Source organism: Pleuronectes platessa, chromosome 12 (assembly GCF_947347685.1).
Source record: "Pleuronectes platessa chromosome 12, fPlePla1.1, whole genome shotgun sequence".
Taxonomy (NCBI): Eukaryota; Metazoa; Chordata; class Actinopteri; order Pleuronectiformes; family Pleuronectidae; genus Pleuronectes; species Pleuronectes platessa.
Genome location: NC_070637.1, coordinates 2360039 through 2375207, shown reverse-complemented (window position 1 = coordinate 2375207; position 15169 = coordinate 2360039). Strand labels below are relative to the sequence as shown.

The 15169-nt window shown below is 38.8% G+C and overlaps 1 protein-coding gene across 1 annotated transcript in view; it reads right to left on the bottom strand.

The window, feature by feature from the left end:
* LOC128453640 (sodium/potassium/calcium exchanger 3) overlaps positions 1 to 15169 on the bottom strand; it is a 93286-nt gene that overhangs the window by 50172 nt on the left and 27945 nt on the right. The window lies entirely within an intron of this gene.

The following is a 15169-nucleotide window of genomic DNA, read 5'->3' as shown; positions in this document are numbered from 1 at the left end:
TAAATATCGGTATCGGCCAAGAATTTCCATATCGGTGCATCCCTAGTAAAAACCATAAAATCTCCTCATCAAATCTTCCATAGGTCATCCGTCCGGTTGAGATCTGATAAACAAAGCTCATTTAGATCAAATGCATAAGTCTCTTAATCAATCATAGACTTGTTTTTGGTTCAAAATGTAATAAAACAGTCACAGTTTAATTTCACATTATATTTATAATCGTAGATATGCAGGGTTTTAAAAGAGAACGATTATCTTTCTAATCTGCACATTTATGTTGCTGAAAAAGATTGCAAAACATAACGATCAAAAAACACAAATCAAAAATCAAATGTTAAAATATATTAATGATGAAAGTTAGTTCATTTCTGAGAATAAAACAAATGAGGCGACACTCATTCACGCACACACACGTTTTCTACTACCACTATCGGGAGGACACTCATTGTCATACATTCCCTAGCCCATTACTCTAACCTTAACCATCCAAACTAAATGTCTAACAGTTACCCTAACCCAAATCTAGAAAAACCATTACCCTAAAACCAAGTCTTAACCCTCAAACAGTCCTTTGAAAAATTGAGGACCAGTCAATATGCCCTCACACTGTAGGGTCTATGCTTAAAATGCTCCTCACAAAGATATAAGTGTAGGGACACACACACAGACAAAACGTCAAATCCCTGAGCTGTGTGGAATCAATGTGGATTGACCCAGCGGAGACGGATTGCTTGTCACTCCAGGGACAGAGCAACAACCGTTGCCCCCCCCCCCCCCTCCTCCAACACTTACGTAATACCACAAGCATTACATAAGAGCTCTGTGGCTCCTATACAGTGTCACAGAAAGAGAGAGAATCCTCCAAATCCAATACATCATTAAAGGGATGTGAGGAGGTTGCTGTACTTTAAGTGCAGCAGAAAAGACACTGCTTTATGGAGATGACAGATGGCTTTTATTGCATCTATGACAAAGCATGCTGAGCTTCTGTTGTGATAAAGCTGCACATATGAACACACATGAGCTGTGTCTCAACTCCGGGGCTGCATCCTTTGAAAGATGCAGTCTACCCAGCACACCATGACTGGATGCCTCCTTCGCGGGGCTTCCTAGACCAGGACGGTAGATCTGAAATGAGACGGCCTGGATTTCCGTGTTTGGCGTCACCAGCTTGTCTCGCTCTTATTGCTGTTGAGTAGCAACAGACGTTAAGTTGGACAAGAAGACAAAGTTTTAATGCCCCTTGGTTTTTACACCTGTGTACCGTTAGCTATTCTTTTGAGTTATAGCCTGAAACTCAAGTATTGGATGTCTCATTGCTTGCCAGAACCATTACTTCTTTGTAAGGATACCAGGAAGGATCCAACTGTTGCAGCCTTTCGTTGGTTGGGATGCATTTGTCAGCCACAGTTGAAGGAGCCTAGTCATTCGACTGTGACAAAATCGGTCTTCAGATGGAGCCTCTGAAGGAAGCGGCCCCTGAACTGAGACACAGCCATGCAATGTGTACAGGAACAATATTGTCAGATACAAAAAAAAAACACTTCTATCACTTAAAAACCTTGTATGTATAACCTACCTTAAAGCCTTAAATTTAGCTGGGATAACCTTGTATTCTTGAGATTATTTAATTGTTTTTAATATGAGGAAAAAGGTTGATGGATTTTATAAAACACCTATGAAATAATTATTTGTAGTGTATCCATTATTAAACATTAACTACATGTGAAGAATTTCCCGCTATAGTAACTAATCCTGGCCGAATCTTTTTTTTTATTATATTTGTTGAGAGGAATTTTAGAACATTTAAGCTACAGACAGTTCACATAAGAAAGCATGCAGCCACAAACGCACGCACACACGCACGCACACGCACCCACACACACGGCAGCATGTGGTTGCATTTATTGCCACAGTGCTTACAAGTTAGTGGGTGGTATTACCTAACAAGTCGGACATTCGTCAGCATGACAAAACAGTGAAGAAATGATAGGAAAACCAGGGGGAAGCACAAAGAGAGGTCGACTCTATTTACTTCTTTTCCTGTAAATCACCCACTAGCATCAGTGTTGATAAGTGCAAATAGATATGTCTTTATAAAGGTTCTTACTCTGATTAAGAGCAGTCAGGTACAGGAACAATTTTAGGTTTTGTATCTTGCCATCTTCCATTTTACTATCTTGGTGGACCATTTACAAAAACATGGATTGGTTCTTGTTTTCGTGTTGATCTGGAAAAGCAGTGTTTCCTCAATGACGTCTTAAACAGAAATGCTGATGCAGATTTTCCCACTTTTATTTACAGCCAATAGGTATTAATTTACTTTTCTTTTTTTACGCCTGGCATTACTGAGTTACAGTGCCTTGCGTAAGTATTCACCCCCTTTGGACTTTTCTACATTTTGTCATGGTATAACCACAGATTAAAATTTATTTCATCGTGAGTTTATGTAATGGACCAACACAAAATAGTGCATCATTTGGAAGTGGGGGGAAATATTACATGGATTTCACAATTATTTACAAATAAAAATCTGAAAAGTGTTGAGTGCATATGTATTCACCCCCTTTACTGTGAAACCCCTAACAAAGATCTGGTGCGACCAATTGCATTCACAAGTCACATTTGCAAGTCACATAATTAGTAAATAGGGTCCACCTGTCTGCAATTTAATCTCAGTATAAATACACCTGTTCTGTGACGGACTCAGAGTTTGTTGGAGATCATTACTGAACAAACAGCATCATGAAGACCAAGGAGCTCACCAAACAGGTCAGGGATAAAGTTGTGGAGAAATATGAAGCAGGGTTAGGTTATAAAAAAATATCCAGAGCTTTGAACATCTCTCTGAGCACCATAAAATCCATCATAAGAAAATGGAAAGAATATGGCACAACCGCAAACCTACCAAGAGGAGGCCGTCCACCCAAACTGAAGAGTCGGACAAGGAGAAAATTAATCAGAGAAGCAACCAGGAGGCCCATGGTTACTCTGGAGGAGTTGCAGAGATCCACAGCTGAGGTGGGAGAATCTGTCCACAGGACAACTATTAGTCGTCTACTCCACAAATCTGGCCTTTATGGAAGAGTGGCAAGAAGAAAGCCATTGTTGAAAGGGATCCATAAAAAATCCCGTTTGGAGTTTGCCAGAAGCCATGTGGGAGACACAGCAAACATGTGGAAGAAGGTGCTCTGGTCAGATGAGACCAAAATTGAACTTTTTGGCCTCAATGCAAAACGCTATGTGTGGCGAAAACCCAACACTGCCCATCACCCTGAGCACACCATCCCAACAGTGAAACATGGTGGTGGTAGCATCATGCTGTGGGGATGCTTCTCTTCAGCAGGTACAGGGAAACTGGTCAGCATAGAGGGAAAGATGGATGGAGCCAAATACAGGGAAATCCTTGAAGAAAATCTGATGCAGTCTGCAAAAGACTTGAGACTGGGGCGGAGGTTCATCTTCCAGCAGGACAATGACCCTAAACATACAGCCAGAGCTACAAAGGAATGGTTTGGATTAAAGAATGTTAATGTCTTAAAATGGCCCAGTCAAAGCCCAGACCTCAATCCAATAGAGAATCTATGGCAAGACTTGAAGATTGCGGTTCACAGACGGTCTCCATCCAATCTGACTGAGCTTCATCTTTTTTGCCAAGAAGAATGGACAAACCTTTCCATCTCTAGATGTGCAAAGCTGGTAGAGACATACCCCAAAAGACTTGCAGCTGTAATTGCAGCGAAAGGGGGTTCTACCAAGTATTGACACAGGGGGGTGAATACTTATGCACCCAACAGATGTCAACTTTTTTGTTCTCATTATTGTTTGTGTCACAATAAAATTTATTTTGCACCTCTAAAGTACTATGCATGTTTTGTTGATCAAACGGGAAAAAGTTTATTTAAGTCTATTTGAATTCCAGTTAGTAACAGTACATAATGGGAAAAAGTCCAAGGGGGGTGAATACTTATGCAAGGCACTGTATGTCCACTGCGAGCTGACCTGTAAACATACCGAAACTTTAAATGTAACTGTGTTAAATTTAGTGATTTCTTTACAAAAACACCCCAACAACAAAAACAGAGGACAAAAGAGGTTGGTCTGGATCAACCTGTTTTACAGATTCAGCAGTAAGTGATGAGGAAGAGCTTACACCCGGAGCTTCTCCCACTCTTGTTATGAGAAACAGAGGTGACTAAATCTAGTCTTTTACTCCTTCCTATCTTTGCTGTTTTGTGAGCCTAAAACATCTCTCTGAAAAATGCAAAGGACACAAAAGCTGCCACAGTCACAATGAGACTACATTTTCGGTGAAGGCTAAAGGACTGGATTGTGTTGTTTTTGTTTAGTCCGGCTTTAGTTTATTGGTTCAAGTAATGAACATTAATCAGCTACATCCAGCCACAATAGTTTTATCTCCATATAACAGACTTGGTAATAATCTAACCACCGTCTAGCTTTGGATTTTGAACTTCTATTTTAGTGATTTTTTATTTCCAGCTGTTAACTTGTTAAGTACAAACAGCCTCATTCACCAACCGTTCTAAAGAAGAACATTGGTGAAAATCCACTAAAGTAAATCCTCAATTCTAATAGATCTGAAATTATCCTCTGATTAGTATTTAATGGTTTTGATAATCAAAAATCTACAATAAAAGGAGCAAAACATTGCACTTTCCAGTTTCGCTTTGATTCACATTCCCTCCTCACATCTTTTCCACTTCAGTGAAATTCAGCATAAACCCCAGTCATTCCTCCTCTCGACAATTTCAATTTCACCAATGTGACAGACTTTCAACAAGCTCTGACCAGGAGTATACTCTGTCTCTCTCTGTGCCCTCTCACATTTCCGGAGAAAGAAGGAACAGATGTGGTCTACTCCACATTGCACAATAAGAGGGTATCAATACTGTCTCAACAGGCAGGCATGTGTGAAAGTTAGACTGATAAATAAGAAAAAACACAGAAAGAATGATTGAGTAAGTGAATGGATCTGTGTATAGAGGCCAGTATGTATCTATCTGTTGGAGATGAGTGACAGCAAAAGCTGCTTTTTGTTGCAGATGGAGAAAACTGTGTGTATGTGTAACTTTCCAGCTAAAGGTTACATGGTAATACTGGCATTTAATCAGTGAAGCAGCGCGGCAGCAAGAAATCAGATTATGACCTGTGCTGACCTGGGACTCATATTATACAACATAGAAAATCAATATAATCTTTTTTCAGTGTCTCACTTTTGGATGAAGGAGTATGACAGGAACATGTCCAATATATTTCTCTGCCCCTGTATTGATAACATTACGCTAAGTGCTGTTGTTGCCACTGCTCTTATGCTGCTTTTCTGGCCCATAGAAAGAGGATTCACAGGCCATGTCATCCTACATGTCATGACATCTGGATGTCGTTATTCGCGAGTAATTCTCTCGATAAAAGTTGGTAGAATCATGCTGCTGTTGTGGCAAATAATACTAAAAGATGTTTGCAATACAAATATTACCTTGAAGGCTTACAGTTTGCAGTTATTTAGTATTTTTAGCAGTATATTCATAGTTCTCAGTTTTTATGAAGGGACAATACACTCACACAATGAAGGAAACAGTTTACATTATGGTGTGCTCTTTGATTCATTGTTACCAAACATGTCGATAAGGGAAACGTTATTCCAATTTACCAAGAAATATGGAATTTAATATCTAGATCTGTCTTTGTGGCCATTGGTGTAAATACGTTGCTACATAAATGACAATTGCGATTAATCAGAATGAGCCATCAACAGATCACTGACAGGATAGAGCTTGTTATTTAACTGTCTGTAATCAGGTACGTGTTTGTAGAATCCTGTCCTAAAATACATACATTTTTTCTACAAAATACAAATTGTTACCATGTTTTTTGTAATTAGAATTTCTTGGGTCTCTTGAAAGGCACTTTATAAATTCAAGTTATTATATATCAAATCAGTTTGATGGTATAATTTACGTCTGTAGAAAAATGGGTTGAAGCTGCATTACTTCCGGGAGATGCCAAAGCCAGACATTTTCACATTTTACACAGTGACTTTATAACTTAACTGTTGCCTAATGTTAAAATTAAAGTGGAACTTTACTGATTTTCCACCTGCTTTATATCCTTACAATTTCGATAGTATATGAAGATGACCAATGTTTAATTTCATTGAGTGTTGTCTGAAACAAGATATCCTCTGTTTTTAGTTGCCAAAAGTCCTTTTACCAGCACCATGCCTGTCACTAGAGCTACAACATGAACTTCTGCATTTTTTGTGCGAACGGCCTGACAGTTCAAACAGAGAGTGATAGTATCAGAGTCAAAACATACTGGTTGAAATGAACTGGCCAGAACAACAACTAGAAGGCCATGGCAGAGGTAATATTCCAATAGAAATACAAGTTGAAATGTATTGGTGGACTCAGACATTTCTTTACAATTTTTTCATTTGGGATTTGATCAAATGAAATGTTATATACTGGAGAAAATAACAATATAAATAATTATCACAATGTTATTTTCATCAATAATAATATAATTAAATTTCACTATACAGTGGAGGAAATAATTATTTGATCCCTCGCTGATTTTGTAAGTTTGCCCATTCACAAAGACACAAACAGTCTATAATTTTAATGGTAGGTTTATTACAATAGTGAGAGATGGAATATCAAAAGGAAAATCCAGGAAATCACTTTAAATAAAATATATAAACAGACTTGCATTTTATCCGCTTTATCTGCTTTAGTAAATAAATATGAATGGTGAAAATAATCCATATAAATAATCTATAAAGGTACAATGAAAACAATCATTGGTCTCAGTTGGATAAAGAAATTTGAAATTAACTGGACCTCAACCAACTACAATTGTAAAATCCTGTGCTTTTGGGATGTGGATACTTCCACCACTAGTGCTAACATGCAAACTAACATGCTTGAGTAAAAATGTTACTGTACATGTCATTTTTTATTAAGGTAACAATTATTTTATAGATAATAATATTATTGTATAATGCGATACAGTGACTGAGGTGGCAATCATACTGTGAAATTATAATCGCACAGCAGCACTAATACAGTCTCTAAATGTTCCCCTGACACCTTCACACCACTTTTGTGCTGCACAGGTTCTGCTAAAAACATAATCCAGGATAACAAATACACAAGTAGACTGCTGTAACACACACACACACACACACACGCACGCACGCACGCACGCACGCACACGCACGCACACACCACCAATAGACAGATTAAATCTAACACTTTATATGTAGCTTGCTTTACCATTACTCTGCTGAGTAATACGACATTCAAGACATAATATCAATATGTGTCTGTGCTTGTGTGTGGACATGTCCCTGTGCAGAGGAAAAGTAAGTGCAGTAATACACTGTATGTTTAACCATTATGCAAAGTGTGGCATGACTCCCTGAACAGAGGAGGAGAAGAGACACAGCAGTAGATGTCAGATTTAAGCATGCATGCACACACACACAAACATACACACAAATGCACACTTTCATGACACTCTGCCCCGACCTCTCACAATTGCTCAAAATTATATCACACAACTGTAAGAGAATTGGAGATTTTAAATGGTCAACTGATAAATCAGGCTCTTTTCATTTGCTGATGCAAAATCGAAAAAAAATGTAACATCTATTTGGTTACAGATGTTATGTCTTAATTAATTAACAAGATAAGTGTTAGTTTGAATTTGTCCAGAATTTGTTTATTAAAACTATCCCAGCGCTGCACACATGCAAACCTGTATGACATTGGACATGCACTGAGCTTGACATTGTATTACAAAGTTATTTGTGGAACACCTGGACCTCATCCGATTTCTTTTCAATGTTCATTGAAAGGAACTCATTCTATTGTAGAACAGACAATTAGCCAATACTCTTCCTCCTGATAGTGTATTTCTCTTCTCTAAGACTTTGGATTATTTCGTGGTGGTGGGATTATTAAACAGGAAATGATGTGATATGACGTGACAGAGATCCCCCGCCCCCCATTCTCCAATCCCCACACATACATAAACACACACACCCTTCCAGCTGGCCTGCAGTCTCTGACATGCCTAGTGAGCATTCTTAGAGTCACAGATGGACTACGGGCAAGGAAGGGATGGCTTGGTAAACACATACATAAACACACACATGCACACGCACATACACAGTACAGAGTGGATAGGGGCAAATACACATCATGTCCTTCTCTGCCTTCTCTACATAAAGCTGGAATCGTGCCCTCTTTCCTGCCTTTAGCCACAGTCAATGTTCAGGGCTGGTCCTCCTGGGCTCCACATACCAGGGGATACATAAGGTGCCTGCCTTTCATTACCTGTTTGTTCTCCTGCCCTGCCAAGCACCACATGCCACACAACACATGCAAGGATGTGCTATGATGTCTAAATAAATCAGATTGCAGGGATTTCTTTGCCAGAGAAGCTGGACATGGTTTCGCTGCTATGCTTTACCCCTTTAAAAAAAAACATCATCATTATGTGGTGGTCAGTGTTAATATTGTGGCCACAAACAAGCCATTGTATGGGCACATAGAGGAGTGAAAGTCCTTTGATTATTTGTGAAAAGATCTACCTATATGGTCCTTCATCGGATGCTAGTAACAGGTCTGAACAGGGTCTTTTAGACACTCTTGATCAAGTTGGAAAATAAGAACAAAATGGACTCATCAAGAAGCAAGGTTTGACCTGCTGGTGGCACAAAAGGATCACTGTCAGTCAGATTCAGGGGCCCACGAATGTTGGTGCAAAGGACTCTGTATATTTTCTAATATCCACTTTTAACAATGTTTTTTCTTCCTTTATTCTCCCAGAATTGTCTCCAGATAGACTCCCACTCTGCCTTTATGGCTCATTTTGGCTCAGTGTGCAGTAATGGAAAAAGAGAAAAGGGTCCCATTAAGCAGATAATTAGCTGCATGTTGGGAAAACCTGCAGGACACATGCTGTTGATCATGGTCTACTAGGACTCGAGGCAGTAGTTTCTCAAACGTTCTTAAAAGGATTTACAAAGCATTTGACTTTTGGGAGATGGGGCAAAACTTCAGTAAAACACAGAACACTGACAGTATCGACTAGGAAATAGTCGTTAAAGCCCCACTGGGCCAACTGCAGACTCCTGAAACCCTGTTTCATTACACCCAACAATACAGAGGTGTTGACAGAAACAAACAACTCACAGCAGCTATTCTTAAAGCCTTACCAATAATCAGGCAAAAAATATGGCCTGTAGGGTATGCTGCAGAGGGGGAAAAACGCCAGCCAAAAATGATCTTAATCTTGTGTCTCTTATGGGGTGTAAGCTAGATTTTTTGGGAAGAAAGAAAATCAGATGTAGAAGTAGCCAAACCACAACCCTGAGACATGTTCCTCAATGTGATTAAAAGGAATGCTAACATTACCTTGAAGAGCTGTGCATGTGGATGTATCACTTATGATACTTACTTGTTTTTATCTTTGAGTTTACAGGGTATTGGTAGGAGTCAATCAATCAATCAATCAATCAAATTTTGTAGTATAGCCCATATTCACAAATCACAATTCGTCTCAGAGGGCTTTAACATGGTGTGACATCCTCTGTCCTTAACTCTCAACAAGAGTAAGGAAAAACTATTAAAAACCCTTTTACAGGGTAAAAATACGTAGAAACCTCAGAGAGAGCCACATGTGAGGGATCCCTCTCCCAGGACGGATAGGAGTCCGTGCAGGGTTGAATCAGACTTCCACACTTCATAGATGTTTGTTTAAAGAATATCATTGAAGAACTGTGAGCAATCATTTCAGCAGCTCATCTCAAGCTAATCCCAGACTGTGAACAATGAATTAGTGAACAAGTGAGTGAGTACAGCTCCAGTGATCAACCCTCTTTGCAAAGCTTTTGTTGACTAAAACTAACATTAATTAAAAGACTACAAGGTGATGACAATTTATTTTACATTCCAGACACACCTAGATGTCAATGATACAAATGTTTTTTTTCTGTCTTTTATTTTTATAATTAATAGAGAAACAGAGTGAAAGGAAGCAAAGAGCAAAGGAGCGTTAAATCATATTCCATTTGTCGCACTGAAATGTAATTAGAATGTAACGAGTCATCGTTTCGTGGTTCATGAAGACATGACAGAGCAAATAATAAGCTAAAGTGTAACTGATGAGACAGGTCAGAAGTCTGCTGAGCCATGATCAATGATTGAATTAGATTAGAAGAGATATGAGTCACAGAGGAAAATAACAGACAGGGTCTTTTACTACAATGGCACCCACGCACATACAGACAAATTAAAAAAACACACATACTAATGAGGCAGGGGTTGCTGTTTGTGGTGCAGGAGCCGAGTGGAGAAATTTAGCAATCGTAAACATGATTATCTCTAATCCGTCACGCTCCACTGTTATAATGCATAATTGAAGAATGTTTGTATGTGTTTGCGTGTGTGTGTGCATGCGTGTGCAGCCATATCAAACACAAGATGAAAAAACTTATCAATGAACATTTGTTTGCTACAAATATATGCATGTGTGTGTTTGTATATGAAAGTCCTCTTGTGTCTCTTCTATCCGGGAGTAAGAAAAAAATTTCTTCTGTGTGAATGAGTGTGGATCCTTTTGTGGGTGGTTAGATAGGAGGAGGACGTAAGTGCCATTGATCTGAACAATTAGAGCACAAACAGAGTGCAGGGCCAAAATTGGCTGCTGTACAGATGTACACAAACATCTCCTCTGACAGATTAGAGCAGGACTTTCTCACTCATGAGTCTGCTTCTGTGAACAATGACGGACAGTGTATAACCACAGATGCTTCATGTTTGTCAGATGTGACTAATAAAGTTGTCATGATGCTGCTCACCTGCCCATGTATTCAACCTGGGTTTTAGTCAGAAATGATATTTGCTACTAAACATTTAATCTAAGTGTGGTCATTTTCTAATCTGCAGAGCTTCCTTTTTGTTTTCTTATCCGATTTAAATCACAGTTTTGCTGTTTTGTGCTGTACATCAGCTGTCAATCAAATACTGCTGACGTCCTTTTTCAACCATCTTGTTTTGATGGTAACTTTCTTTCTTACTCACTTTCTATATCTGATATCAACCAAGATTGGTGTCAGTGCTAAAAGTAAAAAGGATTTGGAGACTTAAACAAAGGCATTTATCTACAAAACATAAATGTTACGATTTTCAGTTTTACATCATTATATGTTTTTTTTTTTTTTTTATTCGAATGAACCTCGACATGCGCCTTTGGTGAATTCAGATTCTAAAGATCAGGAGTGAGTACATCATGTCCTATGACCATTCAGTCTGTACTGTATGTCATGACAGTGCATGTCCACATCATGCCCAAGATTTACTCTTGGAAAAAAAAGTAGTTATATCTGACACAAGAGGGATGTAAATATATAATTTGTCACCACTATAGACAGTGTATGTACATATTTCACACAATATTCTTAAGGGACATAACATCTGTCCTGAGGTTGTGAAGTAGCCTACATACTGGTTGCCCTTCAACCTGGATTAGTCTATAGAGGAAGTGAGACGCCAGCTGAGAATTTGTGAAAAATATCAAATTAGTTATTAAAAGAAGACACAAAGAACAGCCTACATGTTTGTGATTTGATTTAAAAGCTCCAGTAGTTAAGGGGTGTCGAACAGCATCAGGAGGTATTTTCACAGTTGCTGACTGATATTGCATGGTATACTGAATTTTAGGAACTTTTCTGATAAACCTTTGTTAAAAAGTTTGATATTAGAAATTCCCAATGTTTGTTGTAGGTCAAATGTGTAGTTGATTGATTGGATCAGGAAACGTTGATCTATGAATTCCTCCCCCATATCTTAACGTTTCGAGGTTGAATTCGAATGTCGGAGCTTACGGACACTTGTATGACACCACAGGAGCAGTATGAAGGCATTTCACGGGGGTTATTCTGTGTTTTTTTTACATTTCTTACAGTCGCCAGTTACTTCAACTCTATTGGATTTCTGTTTAACAATGAAACTGTGGACTCAAACACTTCACCAGCCCTTCCATCGGCTTCGTGATGAGTAGACAATGACATTTCAGAGAACTATCCCTATCAGCCATTTTCAGACATGAACTCCGGAGAATGTCTGGAGAGTGCAACCTGGAGTTTGCATTTCATACATGAACAACACAGCAGGAGATTTTCAGCTCACACGGGTTCACAACGACACAGAAAACCTGGAGCGTTCAGGTGAGTGGTGGTGCAGCAGGCAGAAGATGTCAATGACAATGTCGTCAGCTTTTTAGACCAAAAGCTGTCTTGACATCTATTTCAGTGACTTTTATGCGTTTTTTCATCCTGATATATCGTATTAAAATTAGTATATATTATTTTATTTTTTTTCACATTGTTAACAAATAACCAAACCTAGATATTCTCATATTCATATATAGAGACAATACCAGGCAGTTGAAGGCTCCAGATAGAGCTAGTGACTGGGCTTTGCTAAAAAAAAAAATATATTTTGTGTATGCTTGACCTTTCAGACTCAAAATGCATTGAGCCAACATTTGTGCTCAGTGCAGACATTAAACGAAATGGATCCTGATGTGTTTCTTTTTTAGCTTTGGTAAACGGTTTATTTTATCTACCTCAAGAGCCACATCTATCTCCCATAAAAACCATCATGCCTCTTATGCTGCATCCAGCTCAGCACAGTTCAATTGATATACTCACTCGAGGCACTCACACAGACCCGAGCTAGCCTGAGTCAACAGCAGAAGAAGCTACGTTATTTTGGGAAATTTTGCCACGTGTCAAAGTTCCTCTGTTGCGTATTTGCATGGAGGCTTTCAAGCGTACACCACTAAAAAAAGGACCCAGGCTATTTCTCCCAAACTGCTCCTGTGAAAGCACAACAATATAATCCCCTTTTCCCTAGCAGACGCATCTCACGCTCATTCCAGCAAATATCCTACTCCCTTATTCTCAAATAGTACCATTTTATCTCTTTTGCAAAGGTAAATTTAGCTCCCTAACAAAACTGTCAGACTCAACATAATGAATCCTCCACTTAACATTTTTTTTGTGAAATAATTTGACTTGCCAGTCTAGTGACTCAACCTGAAATAAGCAATGAAATATGCAATTAGATCTTCAACATCTCACGATCCTGTCCTTTGGTTTTGGGGTTATCAAGCAGACAGTTGAACAAATTAAACAAATCCAATTAATGACCGTGCCAGAAATTTCCCCTTTCTTTGAAAAAAGTCAGATTTAAATGCTGCACTTAGGACTGAATATTAGTTTACATGGAAACACTATGTGTCTGTATGCGTTAGAATATGAGCAGCATGCACAAAGTTGCACAAAGATGGACAAGCAACCATATCCTCAGTGTGTTTATGTTTTTACAGTGCATAACACGAATGCTCAACAACTAGAAATTTAACTGATGATTGTGTCTGGTAAAAACTAAATAAATGAGACAGGCGGAAAAACCCAAAGATGACAGAGACAGTGAGTGCTTCGGGGGGAACGAGAGAGCTGAACAGACAATAATGCAGTGACAGACGGAGAGAGAGGGAGTGAGGCGTAAGGAGAACATTGTGGGGAGAAGCAGGAATAATCCTTATTAAGGTAATTAGTGTTTCAAGAGAAAAATTGTAATTAAACAGAAACAGCACATAAACGATATGCTGTCTAAAAATAGCTTCTCCATACAAATTCAGTCAGACTGCAATATCCATCGTCGCATCTCCAAACTGCAGGAAGGAGGAGTATGTGTATGTGTGTATGTGTTTGCATGCAAGCATTACATAGAGGTGGTGTTTACTATGAGAATGCTTGGCAGAGCGTCCCACTTGTAAAGCCCCAAGATTCCACATGGAAAACACTCTCAAACACAAACACACACACAAACACATGCAAACGCACGCACACACACAGACACATACACACAAACACAGACAAGCCCACAGGGAAACAAACACAAGGCATGGGAGTGTTTGTTAAACTCAGGAGAAACTAGCAGACACACAGGGATGCACACATGGCGACACTGGAATCTTTCAGTTTGAAGGAGAGCACAGAGAATTTCTACCTGAGAGAGTTTTTCATCACCTTTCATCTCAATCTCAACACCCGTTTTCTCTCTCTGTTTGTCTCTGGCTCCTCAGCAGAGGTAGTGCTGCTCATATTTCAGCCTCAGTCTCCTGAGACTGCATGGTGTGTTTGTAAAGGTGAAGGGAAGGGGAGGCAGGATATTTCTATCATTATACAGGATGTAATGACTAAGCAGTTTACCTCCACAACTAAATAAAAAAAAGACAAAGCCAGGATCTTCATTAAACACGATCTTACGCGTGGCATTTCAGTTTAAGAGTTAGACTTACTGATTCAGATTTTGTTATGCTTTCCCTCAAAACCCTGTGCTGACAGTCATATAACCCCTTCTTGTGCTGATTTGCTCTGCTTTTTCTATAATTCTGCACTTACACTCAGATATTTAGCTTGGTCAGATTTCCTGCGCTCCAGCATTATCTACTCTTTCCTCCAACTGCTGCTATACACCCTGTTGTTTGCATCCACCGATAAACCGAGAGGAAGATTGAGGGGAGGAACACAACAAACTTAATGAAGCACCTTACGAAATGGAACACATTTGAAAGAAGAGCGATGCGCCATGTTTGACAGCTTGTGTGACTTGTTTGTCAAGTACATGAGTCGGCAGCGTGAGCATCCCTGGCCTGGTTGGAGTACGGAATATGTTGCTGTATTAGAGACTGAAAATGTTATTTAGTCTTAAGATATTGTATTTGGTTAGGGTTTATATATTTTGTGGGGATTTTTTTGTAAATTTATTAAAGATAAGCTGTTTTGCACTTATTTATATTTGTATATTTGAACTGATAACACTTAATGTGTTAAATCTATTTTGCTTAGCAATAAAAAACTTTTTTCTCTTAAAGTAAGGAAAATATATAAATGAACAAACTTCATAATGAGTCAAAATAGGGTGAATGGACTTAACTCATATAGCAATTTTGGAATGTGATCAACTTATCAAAGCAATTTCGAGTATAATTCTGTTACCCATTCTCACACATTCATAAGGCACTGTTTATGCACTGTCGGTAGCAATTTCGTGTCTTGTCCAAGGAC